The 13,384-nt window shown below is 45.7% G+C and overlaps 1 protein-coding gene across 3 annotated transcripts in view; it reads left to right on the forward strand.

Annotated features, from left to right (window-relative positions):
* The window catches only part of ENGASE (endo-beta-N-acetylglucosaminidase), a 225,859-nt gene that overhangs the window by 19,107 nt on the left and 193,368 nt on the right, over positions 1–13,384 (forward strand). Inside the window, exon 1 of one of the 3 annotated variants that reach the window (XM_078653982.1) lies at positions 7,578–7,944. The exons of the other annotated variants lie outside the window; for them this stretch is intronic. The gene's annotated coding sequence lies outside the window, so the exon portion shown is untranslated. Of the gene's footprint in view, positions 1–7,577; positions 7,945–13,384 lie in introns of those variants that run through there. 3 annotated transcript variants of the gene reach the window in all.

Genomic DNA, 13,384 nt, shown 5'->3' on the forward strand with positions numbered 1-13,384 from the left:
CTTGTGTAGTACACTCTGTGTAAGTATTTGAACTGTATGTACCTTAGTCGCACTGCAATGGCTGCACCGCGTGGGGACGCAAGCGCCTCCATCCAATCTTCATCATCCAGTAGGCCCAGGTCAGCCTGCCAAGCCTTCCTTGTGTGGGAAAGTGTTGTGTGACTATTGGTGACAATCGTGTGATAGATTTTCGCAATCTTGTGTTCACCCAATTCCCCCATGAACACCTTAGCCTCAATCGGACTAAATTCGGGTATGGACTCATGTAATATTAGATAAGGAGCGAGGGCATGACGGAACTGCAAATATTAATAGAACTGGGACCTAGGCATCGCATACTTGTGTTGCAACTCCTGAAAGGATTTCAGTGTCTGTCCATAAAGGACATCTCCGATGGTAGAGATACCTATTTTATACCATCCCAAAAAGCCGGGAAAACCGGGCAGTTGTGGCAGGACACCATTACCCCAGAGGGGAGCTTCTTTCGTTACTCTGCCCCCCCACCGCATTGCCAGGAGAGTGCGCTTCCAGAGACTAAAGACCATGGCAGTCGCCGGGGACAATGCCTTCTGGACAGTGCTTGCATACAGGATGGAGTGCAGCGGTTGGGTGCCCATGAGCCATCGATCGACTGTATAGGCGGGATCTGACCTATCCTCGTACCACCACTTATATAAAATAAGTGTGAGGCAGCACAATAGGCTTGGATATCCGGCGTTGCCAAACCACGGCAGTAGGTCGATTGGAAACAGGTCTTCAAGGAGACCCGGGCAGACACACCCCCCCAGAGAAAGTGTCGGAGAGTAGCATTGAGCTGTGTAAACCAGCTATATGGGATCAAATAGGGATAATTCTGAAGCTGGAACAGTAGTCTACTGAGCAGCGAAAGAGGAAGATGTGACCAAACGCGAGTTTGTTCTTTGATCTGAATCCCCAGCAGTGCTAGATTCCTTTCCCAAGACAAAGACTGTGAATCAGCCACAAAGACCCCCAGATATTTAAAGCCATCGGACACCACCGTGACGTCGTTGGACCATGGGCCAAGTTGTCCCGTCCTACATAAGGGCTATTGGATTTTCAGGTATATATATATATATATATATATATATATTCAAGGCTATTTTAATACAGCCGAAACGCGTCATGCTGGTGGAGAGGAGAAAATAAACCACTGAATATTCACGAACGCTTTGTGTCTGAGTGATCCGTACCTGTGGAAAACGCAGCATCGAAGGCTGAGGTGACAGGATTTTGTTTCGATATCTATCTATCTATCTATCTATCTATCTATCTGAGGTCTCGCGAAAGACCTGCATGATCCTGAGGATTCGAGGCCCGGAACGATCCGGATGTGTAAGAAAAAATAATACGTCGTCTGCATACAGCGCTATGCGATCCAACATCGCCCCAGGCCACTCAAATACCTGGTACTGAGCGTCTTTCCACACCCAGGCCGCAAGGGGCTTAATAGCGAGCGCAAATAGATATGGGCAGAGGGGGCAGCCTTGGCGGGTGCCACTTCCAATAGAAAATGTATGTGAGACAGTCTGCCACTCGGACCGACGCGGTAACGTCAGTGTATAGGAGTTCAATATTCCATAAGAGACACGGGTCAAGATTGAGGCGGTTCAACAGCGCAAATAGGTATTTCAAACTTAAAGAGTCGAACGCCCTATCTATGTAAGCCAGCACGAGGGCAGCAGTTTCACCCAATCTATCTACAGATGCAATGGCGTTCTGAGCACGCTGAATGTTATGTCACGTAGCGCGGCCTGGCATATATCCAGTCTGATCAGAGTGGACTAAGTCAAGTATATGTGGAACTATGCGATTGGTGATAATCTTAGCGAACAGCTTTGCCTCCACATTCAGGAGCAAGATTGGCTGATAGGAGGAATGGAGTTCAGGGGGTCTACCCGGCTTCTGAAAGATTACAATCTCTGCATGTCTCCAATCAGCTGGATGACACTGAAAGTCAAACACGGCCTGAAGAGCGGCATGGTAGCGGGCCATATTAAGGGACTGATATTTTTAATAAAATTTGCAAGGGAGGCCGTTAGGGCCCGAAGCCTTACCAGAGCACATTTCCTTTATTGTCTCCTCAATTGTGATCGGAACATCGAGTGCGTCTCTAGTCTGGTCTGTGAGGGCACGGGGAATCAACGCCCCGGCGTAAAGCTGTTGGGTATACAATAATTGTCTACGCGAATCCTGTCTATTCACTTCCCGACACGTGTGCTCCGCAACCACTAGCTGGGCTTCTAAAATATCCAATCAATCTTTGATCTTTCTCATCATCGTTTCATAGTTCAATCTATAGAGTTCTGCAAACGGATTAGTTACTTTGATCCCTAAATAACAAACTGGTTCCCTATTAGCAGCCTGCTGCTTGAGATTGAAAGGGAGTATATTGAGAGAGACCTTAAATAAAAGCAATTCTGTTTTTTTGATGAGTGATTGTATATCCCCCAATTGCTTGAAACCGGTCCAATTCGGACAGTATTTCTTTAATATTTTGTCCTTCTGGCCTGAGGTATAGTATTATATTGTCCGCAAATAGTTTGACTGTTACAGCCAGAAAGTATACGAAACTGTGGTGCAGAAATTGAAAAAATTTATATATGGCTTTCTGTGAATATTAATATTCCAGTGTAAATTCGTTTGTGTCTCTGTGGTTGCTTTAGATTTAGGATGATTGAGGTATGAATGAATTTTTTGATTGTAAATGTATTGAACCTTTTGTGGATTATGATGTTTGTATTGATGTAAATTTCATGTATATAAGGTCTTATGAACTTGTAAAGTTGGTAAATCATAACCAAACCTTTTGAAAAATCATTTGCTATAAAAATAAAGGATTAGTTCTATTCACACTTGTGATATCTAGGCATCTTGTTTAGTTCGGATGTATTTAGGAATTTGAGTTTAAAATCTTTTACAGTATTGGCACTTCCTTTGGTAATTATCACAAATAGTTTAAGCATGGATATTCCCATATCAGTGCCTCAATACCCATATTGGCCCTGATGCCAACGGCCAAAGGTTTGATAAAAAAGTTAAATTATACAGGAGAAAGGGGACAACCCTGACCAGTTCCCCAGTTTATTTCCACCATTCCTGCAACATTTGAATTTTTAAGAACCTTTGCCTGTGCTCCTTGATATACCCGGTGAAGCATATTAATCAACTGAGGAGGAAATCCACCTCTCAAGGCAGAAGAAAAGAACATCCCAATTAAATAGATCAAATGTTTTTTCGGCATCTACGATCATTATGACTGCCGGCGTCTGATTAATATTAAAAAAAATTGAGTGCGTGCTTGGATTAAGAAACCTGTGTTAGATTACATCATCCTATAGGCGGTAAATCCTGTCTGATCCATATAAATTATCTTCTTAGCTATTGGGGTCACACGATTAGCCCAAAGTTCATTAATATTTTGTAATCTGCATTTCATAAATTTATCGGTCCATACTAATTGACATCTCTAGGGTTCTTGCCCTTCTTAACAAAGCTAACAATTGTTGATTCTTTAAAATCCAATGGAATCCCCCCCCCCCCCCTTTTTTTATAGAATTAAAAAACTCAACTAAAAAAGGTATCCGTTCTTTAAAAAAAATAGTTTTGTAAAATTCTGTTGGGAAGCCATAATTGCCAAAAGCCTTGCCTCTAAGCATTGCGTCCAGGGCAAGTTGGATTTCTGTTACTGTAATATCCTTCTTCTAACTGCGTGCTTGTCAATTGTGGGAGTTTTATGGGCTGGAAATAATTAGACATAGTCTCCTTTGAGACTGTATATTTAGCTGCATATAAGTCACTATAATGCTTCAAACTTTTTTAGCTATCCTTCCTTTTCAGAAACTGCAGCACCTGTCTCTGGTTCAGCCAGTTCATAATCATTGTCGCTTCCTGCTTAATCCTGGTTGTGCGAGCAGGGAACTTCTCCACTATCTGGCTTTCCTCATACACCCGGTGCTGATATAGCCGTGAGCTCTGTATTTCCTCTAGAATAAAAAACTCTCTTAAACCTGCTTTGGTTAATTGCCTATCAACAGCATTTTGTGTAACAAACCGACTAGCCCTGTGCTGTAATACATTGTCAACTGCAGATTGAAGTTGAGCTATAGATGTCGCCCGCCTTTTGGATTGTGCAGCCTTAAATGCCACCATTTGCCTCCGGATTGTTTCCTTAAAGGCTCCCCAAACTGAAAAAAAGATGCAGTGCCCTTATCTGAAAACAATTCTTTATATGCTTTTTCATAACTGCTACCCATTGCTGATTAGAGAGCAGGGAGCGCTCCATCTGCCACCTGGACCTCTCCTTTTTTTCTAATTTAACTAGATCGATGCTGACAGAAGAATGACCAGAAAAAGCTTTAGCGCATATTTCAGAATCCACACAGTTAAAAGAGTGGGAAATTAAAAAAACATATATACGACAGGCAGATTTTCATAGCTGTGAATAACAAGTATATTGTGAAAACTCTGGATTAGCTCTACGCCATGGATCCACCAGCTGATACTCCCATTACTGTATATCTATTATTTTCTTGGTATAAGGCTTTAACTTCTTATTAGTTTTGTTTGTGGTGTCCCTTACCAAATCTTGTATTTTATATAAAAATCCCCTCCTATAATTATGGGGCTTTCTGCTCCCATGGCCACCTCACTAATCTGGAGGATTGCTTTGGAGTTGTTGACTACCGGGGCATAATAGGTCACTAAGTTAATAGGGTTTCCATTTATCATGGTTGTAACCCTGATCCATTTATCATTAGGATCCCAATTAACTTTTATTTCCTCCCAATCTAACCCTTTACCGAGATACTTCGCTATCCCCTCTCAATCTGCCCTCTTGATGCTGATCCCACTTTTGTGAGCTGACTGAAGAGAACTGAGGCGAGACTCCATCCATGAACCTATCTTGAAGACCTTTTGGCTGCATTTGACACAGTGTTCCATCACATATTACTTCAACGCCTTTTTAGGTCGAGTTGGTGTAAGCAGTGCGAAGCACTGCGTCCAGCGAAGCATCTTTTGTTACTCACTTCCTGGGAATGTGAGACTGGATGGGCACGTGCAGGCAATTCTCTCATGTGAGCGCGCATGTTCACCCACACATCTCCTGTCCTACATTGCCAGGAAGTGGATAACACATACACACACACACACAGACAGACAGACACACGCACACACAGACACACTCGCACACACGCGCGCACACACACGCCCACACAACCCCCCCACTCACCTGGCTCTTTCCACGTGTCCCTCTCTCCCTCGGCAGCCAGTGGGTCAGTCTCTGCATGGGAGCCCCGCAGTGCTATCCGCTGGTCTTCACCCGGGCCCCCTCCTGGGACCTGGGACTTCAGCTGCCGCACTTCGCTTTGGCGCCGGGGCTCCCTCTTCATAACAGCACGCGTGCGCGGGCAGCCCCCGCCCTCTCAGTCACAACCTGGTTGCTGAGCTGCTTTCTGTTTCGCTGTCTTCTGTGTTCGCTGGCAGCCTGTTCCTCCCGCCTAAGTCCCACACCGGACAAAAAGTGTGCATTCCTCCTCTGCCAAGACTGCACCCTCTCTCCAATGCGGGCAGATATCTGGGCTGCTGCGTGCTTTCTCCCTCCTCCCTAAACAGGGTTGCAGCTCTGTTATCATCCTCCGCCCCCCCTCACATGCACCGGTCATACACTGCTCAGCACTGCGGGACCATACCACTCAAAAAACCGAACCGTACAATAGCTTTGTTCACATCTCCGAAAAGGACAGCACTGTTGTAGGTGTATGCATCCCTCGTGAGACGGGGGTCACTTCATTTTGTCATACAGCCTCCATCCTATTCCTACAAGTACTGCCTGAGTTTCTTCGATCATAGGCACCAGGAAAGAGGCAGTTCCCTGCGACTCCCCTCTCTCCCCCTGCACCAACAATGCAGTAATCATCTATTGGCATTACTAAATATAAAAGTGCTGGCAAAGCTGGTTGTATACAGTTCTTCCTTACCATATTCGTGAGATATTATTGTGTGATGAGAAGGGGCGGTCGGATGACGCACGCGCAACTTGTTTGCAGCAGCAGGAGCATGGAGGGCATCATCCACCCCTCGGAGAGAAAACAGTCTGACAGCACTGAGAGGAGGGAACGGGCCAACGTATCCACTCCACAAAGTGCATGTGCTGCCAGTGTTCGGGCTGCCGGTACTCTACAGCAGAGCTGAAAGGATGCTCTACAAACACGTTTTCCAAACCTATTTCTCAGTATCTCCGAGATCTATATTGACTCCTGATTTCCAAGAGAACCAGTTTCAGGACTTTGTGTTTGGTTAATGGGATTCTCAGAGGTCTTGGTCCTAAGTATCTGAAAAAATGTCAACGTAATGCCCTCCGCACAATCTGCGTTTTGCAAATGCAACTTTACTTTCGTAACAAATAGAAATGCCAATGAAAGGAGCACCCAAATAATTAACAGTCCATGTTGCAGTCCATATTCATTTATTTCTTGATGATTATTTAGTTTCCAACCAAAGCAGTCCATATATCACAAGAAGTCAAATCAATCCTATATTTCAACTTCAGTCTTTGTCTCAAAGTTTTTTATTATAGAACAAACAACAGCCTACGCGTTTCGTCCCTATTGGGACATCATCAGGGCTGTGAAAGTAACAAAACAATATGTCAAAATTTAACATAAATACAATGGGAACTGAATAATCATCAAGAAATAATTGAATATGGACTTCAACGTGGACTGTTAATTAATTATTTGGGTGCTCCTTTCATGGGCATTTCTATTTGTTATACAAGTGTGGTCTAGACGGTGGACCTAAGAAAGAAGAGCATCACCCTTACTTGTAAGGACACTATTAGAACCTCGACCTAACTTAGTAAACTACTCCCTGGTGCATGCAAAGGTCTGCCCTCATCGTCACATCTGTTCATTTTGCAACTTTACTTTCGATCCCTCGGATCTATCACAGCCACCTTGCTGGCCGTAGCTTTTCTTATTGCCCCTCAAACTCTGGAATATGCTTTTGCTTTAGAAATTAGACTTCTTCATGTATTAGTTTTTCTTAGTGGTGGGCGAGCCCAGTAATTAACGAGGAGAGCTGAGCCAAGGGTCTGACTCGGTTCTAAGAGCCCGTGCACAAGCCAAGTCATGAAAATATTTGGCATGTATACCATGTAACAAACATTGTGTAAAAATATGATCTAGTTTCTTCAACATTTAGAAAAGTGCATTTCTTTAACCTTCAGAAGCAGTTCACTTTAGTACATAAGATTATATTGCTGTATTTAGCAGCATGTACAACTCACATGTGATCGAGATTCTTATTGCGCATGGAGCAACGTAAGATCCCTTCGATCTTTCACAGCCACCTTGCTGGCCATAGCTTTTCTTACCTGCCTCTCAAACTCTGGAATAAGCTACTGTTTGTTTTTTGGTTAGAGCCTTGCGTCCCTTTTTATTTATTTATTTATTTATTTATTTATTTTCAAACAAAAAGCTGAAAACCTGGCTTTTCCCACAAAACCTAATGTGTTAACTATGCTTTTTCTTTTGTTTCTCTTGCTCTCTGGACAGTACATGGTACAAGGAAGCCCTTTTGGGCTATCAGGGTTCTCTACATGTTTTGTAATAATAACTCTCGGATGCCAAGGAAATGGACCTGGCTCCACTCCTCTATGGCGGCTCTTTTGACAGTGGTGGCGTTCTGGATGACTATAGCACAGCAACCAACTGAGGCTCAAAGAATAGAAGTCGTCTCTGGAGTGCCAAAAGCCTCATTCAATTTGATGAATGCGTTTGCCTACAAATAACCTGAACTATCTAAGGACCCAGTAGTGTTTAGAGGAATGGGAACATCCATGGCACACCTCACACAGAGGGGGGATTAGTAGTCACACCCTAGGATTTCTGAGTTATGGGACTGCCGGATGTGGTGACATGGGTAAGTGAATAAAGGTAATTCCCAACTCAGTGCATGGTTCTTTTAATAACCTGTAGCCAGTGCGCCCTGTATCATTCTGTGCGCTCCAGGCCTGCATGTAAAATGCTACATTGGCGACCAGGTGTGCATAGCCTACGCTTACCTAACGCCTTGCACTCCCATGACGGCCCCTTGCTAGCCCGCTGGTGTGCCGCACTGCAGCAAGCATAGCAGCTCCGCCCGAGCAGCATGGCCTCACCCAATGCCTTCTGGCCAGGACATGGCCATCTCTGTACTGGGATGAATGTATGACATTGTTCTGCATTCTGTCCATCAATTGTTCTTTTTGCATTTGACACCCCGAGTTGGACGGGTATTGCCAGACGTGGGACACGTGCTCTCCATGCCACTTGAGTCAAGCTATCCTGTCTGAAGAGGGCTGAAAGCCCGAAACCGGTCCTATTATGCTTGTTTCCAGTCCAGGGAGGACCTGGCCTGGCAGTTCGGGCTGGACTGTTCCCATTGGGCACAGGGTCAAGACTGAATTGTATATGGCTGGGTCCAAACTGGAATGGCATGGTGAGCAAAAAACGATGGATTTAGGCCCAGATCCCTGTACTGGGGTGACTGTATGACATTGTTCTGCATTCTGTCCACCAATTGTTCTTTTTCCCTTGGGAGAGGTGCTTTCCCCGCAGATAAGAGAGAAGAGGCGGCCTACTCCCTTGTGTTTGGCCCAACCCCACTGATGCCTGCCTAGCACTCGAAGAGCATATGTACAGCCTGAGACTGTCTCAATGTGGGGAGAGCGTCACAATGCCTTCCAGGTCAGCATGCTGTTGCGTATAGTGGACAAAGCAAACACAAGGAGATGATGGATGGAGCGCTGAATCTTTTCAGACACTCAACCCCAGTCACAGATCTGGGTTGAATCCATCATCGTTCTTTAGCTCACTTCGCCACCTCAGTACCGACCCAGCTATATACAAATCGGTCTTGACCCTGTGCCTCATGGGAACTGTCCAGCCCGAACTCCCAAGCCAGGTCTTCCCTGAAACCTAAACAAGCATCCTGGACCGGTCTCGGGGTGACACCCCTCATCAGCCAGGCTAGCTTGAATCCAGTGGCAAAGTGAGGAAGGGACCCATGTCTGGGCATACCCTGCAAACTTAAAGCGACCAAAGCAAAATCAAGGAGATGATGGACAGAGCGCTGACACGCTTCAGACACTCACCCCCCAGTCACAGACCCGAGTCAGAGCTGAGTTGAATCCATCATTGTTCTTTAGCTCACTTCGCCACCTCAGTTCAGACCCAGTTATATGCAAATCAGTCATGACCCTGTGCTGTGGGTCCTGGGCTCACTGTGCCACTAGATTCAAGCTAGCCTGGCTGGGGAGGGGTGATACCCCGAAACCAGTCCCAGGATGCTCTTTCCAGTCCAGGGAGTACCTGGCTTGGTAGTAAGGGTTTGGACTGTTCCCATGAGGCACAGGGTCAAGACTGATTTGCATATGGCTGGGTCTAAACTGGGGTCGCATGGTGAGCAAAAGAACAAGGGATTTAACCCAGATCTATTGACTGGGAAGAATGTTTGATTTGCTCTGCATTCTGTCCATCATCTGTGTGTCTTTTGCTTTCTCCACCCTAAGTGTGTCGGGTATGCCCAGACGTGGGTCCAGGATTCACTGTGCCGTTGAATTCAAGTTAGCCTGGCTGATGAGGGGTAATGCCCCGAAACCGGTCCCAGGATGCTTTTTCTTGTCCAGGGTGGACCTGGCTTGGCAGTTTGGTTTGGACTGTTCCCATGAGGCACAGGGTGAAGACAGATTTGCATATGGCTGGGTCTAAACTGGGGTGGCATGGCGAGCAAAAGAACAAGGGATTTAACCCAGATCTATTGACCTGGGGAGAATGTTGGATTTGTTCTGCACTCCGTCCATCATCGGTGTGTCTGTTGCGCATAGTGTAGTCGTACACGCATACCCACTGGCAGTCATGCTGATGACCATGTGGTCTCACCCCCAACCTACCATCAGCAAAACCACATAAGTAATGCGACCCACTGCAGCATGTCAGATTCCCAGAAACAACTTTGCACCACACCTGCAATGTCGGAGCGTAAGCAGACCCAGCCCTGCTGCACTACTGGACAGCGGCACAACGAATGCAATTGCCGACCTCATGGCATTGGTCCCTATCCTGGAAAAATGTTCAATCCCTGGCCCGCTGCCAACGCAGTTAACTCATTGGAAGGACTGGATTGACTGTTTAGAGACCTATTTAGCGGCCGTGGTTAATGTTGCAGAGTGGAAGAGCTCACTCCTTTTACAACTCGCGGGGGCAAACGTTCACAAGAATGTAAAGAGGGTATTCAAAGCAGGACCTCCATACACATACGATGCCCTCAAGAGGGCTGCAACAGAGTACTTTGAATCATTTGAGATCCCAGATTAAGAAAGGTACCTCCGCTGCCAGACATAGCATGAACTGTAAGAGCCATGGATGTGTTCTTCGCACCCATAAAAGAACTTGCCAGCTCCTGCCCCCTTCCCAATGAAGACGATGAAGTACACATGCAGTTCATCTAAGGATGTGCATCATCTAAACCAGAAGATTTGATCCAATTGAGCACTTCCTGTTTCCTATTCTCTTTTGTAACATATTTAAGATTGTTCTTTGATCTACTGTGTTGAATGCAGCCGACACGTCTAATAGAATTAACTGCCATTAATCTCCATTGTCAAGGATTTGCAGAAAATGCAGGATTCTTACTGTGACCGTTTCTGTACTGTGGCCACCCTAAATCCAAATTGTAACTGTAAAGAAAAAAATCACCATCAATGTATTTTGTTTAGTTGGGGCACCACTACTCATTTCTCCATAGCTTTGCCTAACCATGATAAGTTAGTAATTGGTCTGTAGTTGTCAAGGGTTTCTGGATCAGCCTTGTTTTTTTTGGGGGGGGATAGTGAGATTTGTCCAATCTTCAAATCAAAGAGAGACAAAATAGTAGTACAAGGTGGCAATTGTATTTTATTATTTTAGCAGGTAAGAAGTAATCAAAGTAGTACACCGGTTGCAATTGCTAGATTTAATCGTAGTTCTTTGAATGTGTTCCATGTGTTGTTTGTCTTGGTTAAATAGGTAGTTTTTTTAGAACTACATAAGGGTACTTTATTTCTGATTATCTCTGGAAGAATCTTGGGAACTCATTGCATTTACCCTCAGAAAGGGTGGTACTTTCCATTTATGATCTGAGGTGTCTCAATTATACATTTGAATTCAATTATTGCTGGGTTCTGAGAAACCGGTAGTTGCTTTTGAATGTATGCTGCTTTCACATTCTTTATTTCAGATTTGTATGTTTTTCTAGCTGTTTTCAATTGTACTTTAATACTGGGCGAGTTGCCAATTATTAATGTCTTTTCTAGGTTTTAGTTGCAGGTCGCGATTTTATTGAGTTTTTGTTGAACCATGTTTTATTAGGCAAGTTTCTGAATTATTTCCATGTTTTCCGGCCACCTTTTCTACATATTTCTATTATGCTTTTTTGTAATTATTTTGGGTTTGTTAATGTCGGTTGGAAACTCCTGGCAGTCAAGTTGTGTGGTGACGAAGGTTCTCCGTGCGTCTTCAGTAATATTTCTGTATTTACCTAGCACTGTTTTCCCTTTAAATTGTGACTGTTGAGAGACCTATTTGTTCCTGAGTAGAATGTCCAAGATAATTGGGGAGTGATCCGAACAGTCAAATTCATTTGAGATTGGGGGAACTAGTTGGGAGATAGGTTATCCATCACGATTCAATGTGTGCACAGGACTTGTGTGATATCTGGAAATACATCTTTGGTTGCTCTTTTCAGTCAAATTTCACAAAAAGTCAGCAAACGTGGGGGGCGCTAAGTGGCGCACGAGCGGAATGGCCGCATATCTGTGAGGCTCCCACAGTCCCACTGCATATACATTAATTATCCGTCATTAAATCCTAAATATAGTGAGAAATTCTGCCTCCCAACAGTGCAGATTAGTGCGGTGAGTCATCTGAGGTCGAGGCAAGAGAAAGCTGCGGCAGCGGAGCTGGTGCCGAGGGCTGATATCTTACAGCGAGAAGTCGCAGAAAGCAGCCTGGTGAGCAGCGATGGGCACGAATTCCAGGCGAGGGTCGGGGCTTCTGTGCTGACGAAAGGCCGAGTGGAGGAGCGGAGAGAGACCTGCGCGCGGGAGGATTATAACGCCGGAGGGCACTTCCAGACTGACGGTGGTGAGTGTGAGGCGGCGACGGCCCCCCCTCCACCCTCGCAGCAGAGCTAGGCGACCCGGCACACAGCAGAACTATATGGACTACCGGTACCACACGCCCTGGGAGACAATTGACGCGATAGCGCCTGGCACAGATCCGAGTCGAGATAAGGGCAGAGAGGGGATGTACCGAGTCCTGAATTACTGGCAAATGGCACAATACGAAGAGCTGCACTGAGGGGACAGCAGGCTCACGCTTGGAGACCAGGGACTTCAGGGATATACTCACACAGCAACGGCCCTGCATCGGTAAAATAAAAAGGCGAGCAAACAGGGCGGCTGAGCGCGAATGCTGACTTGCCTCACTGCCCACAGACTAATTGGAGCACAATTGCATTAAAGTTCCCATGGACTAAGCTAACAGGTGAAGCGGGGATCACTGGCCACAGGGCGGAGGAGTAGACAAAGCATCAGAGAACCACAGACAGTTTTCATTGAGAGTGTAGTGAGCTACTAAAGCGAACTATTGGGGTATGAATACACGTTAGCCTCCTACTGCACGTCTGAGAAAGGCGCGAAAATACGAGAGGAGGAGAGCCCTAATCCTGCTATATATGACATAGCAAAGCTGCTGTGTTGCTGATCCTTTGCAAATTGGGATCTACGCGCTGTTGAAGAGAAGCGGAGTTTCGCGAGAGAGGATACCCTGCCCCAGCGGTACAAGCCGGGGACGACGCAACTGCTGCACAGATTACACAGCGGCAGAGGCGGATTAAGGTGCGAGCAGGACAACACTGAGAGCAGAGAGTGGCCATGGGACGACCAGACGCCCGACAACCTCGCCTAACTTTTGAGGCGAAAAAGAATCCTGCAAAGAACGTGCCTGGAGGCGAAGAGGATAGCGCGGCAGATAAGGCAGGCGAGGGTAGAGCGAAGGCCTCCAATGAATTGGCTACCATCCTTACTGAAATGAGGCAGGGGTTTGCCACCATTGCCGACAAAGTCAATACACTCTCGATGCGCATGGACAATATAGCGCATAAACTCGATTGTCATGACACAAGGCTCAAGGAAGCAGAACAGCGCATATCAGATTCGGAGGACGTCACTGCGCAACTTAAAACAGCAATGACGCAAATGGATAAACTAATGAAAATTATAGATGCGAAGAATGAGGACATTGAAGCGCACAGTCGCAGAAATAATGTACGTATACTAAGA

This window comes from Lissotriton helveticus, chromosome 7, assembly GCF_964261635.1.
Source record: "Lissotriton helveticus chromosome 7, aLisHel1.1, whole genome shotgun sequence".
In the NCBI taxonomy this organism is placed as follows: Eukaryota; Metazoa; Chordata; class Amphibia; order Caudata; family Salamandridae; genus Lissotriton; species Lissotriton helveticus.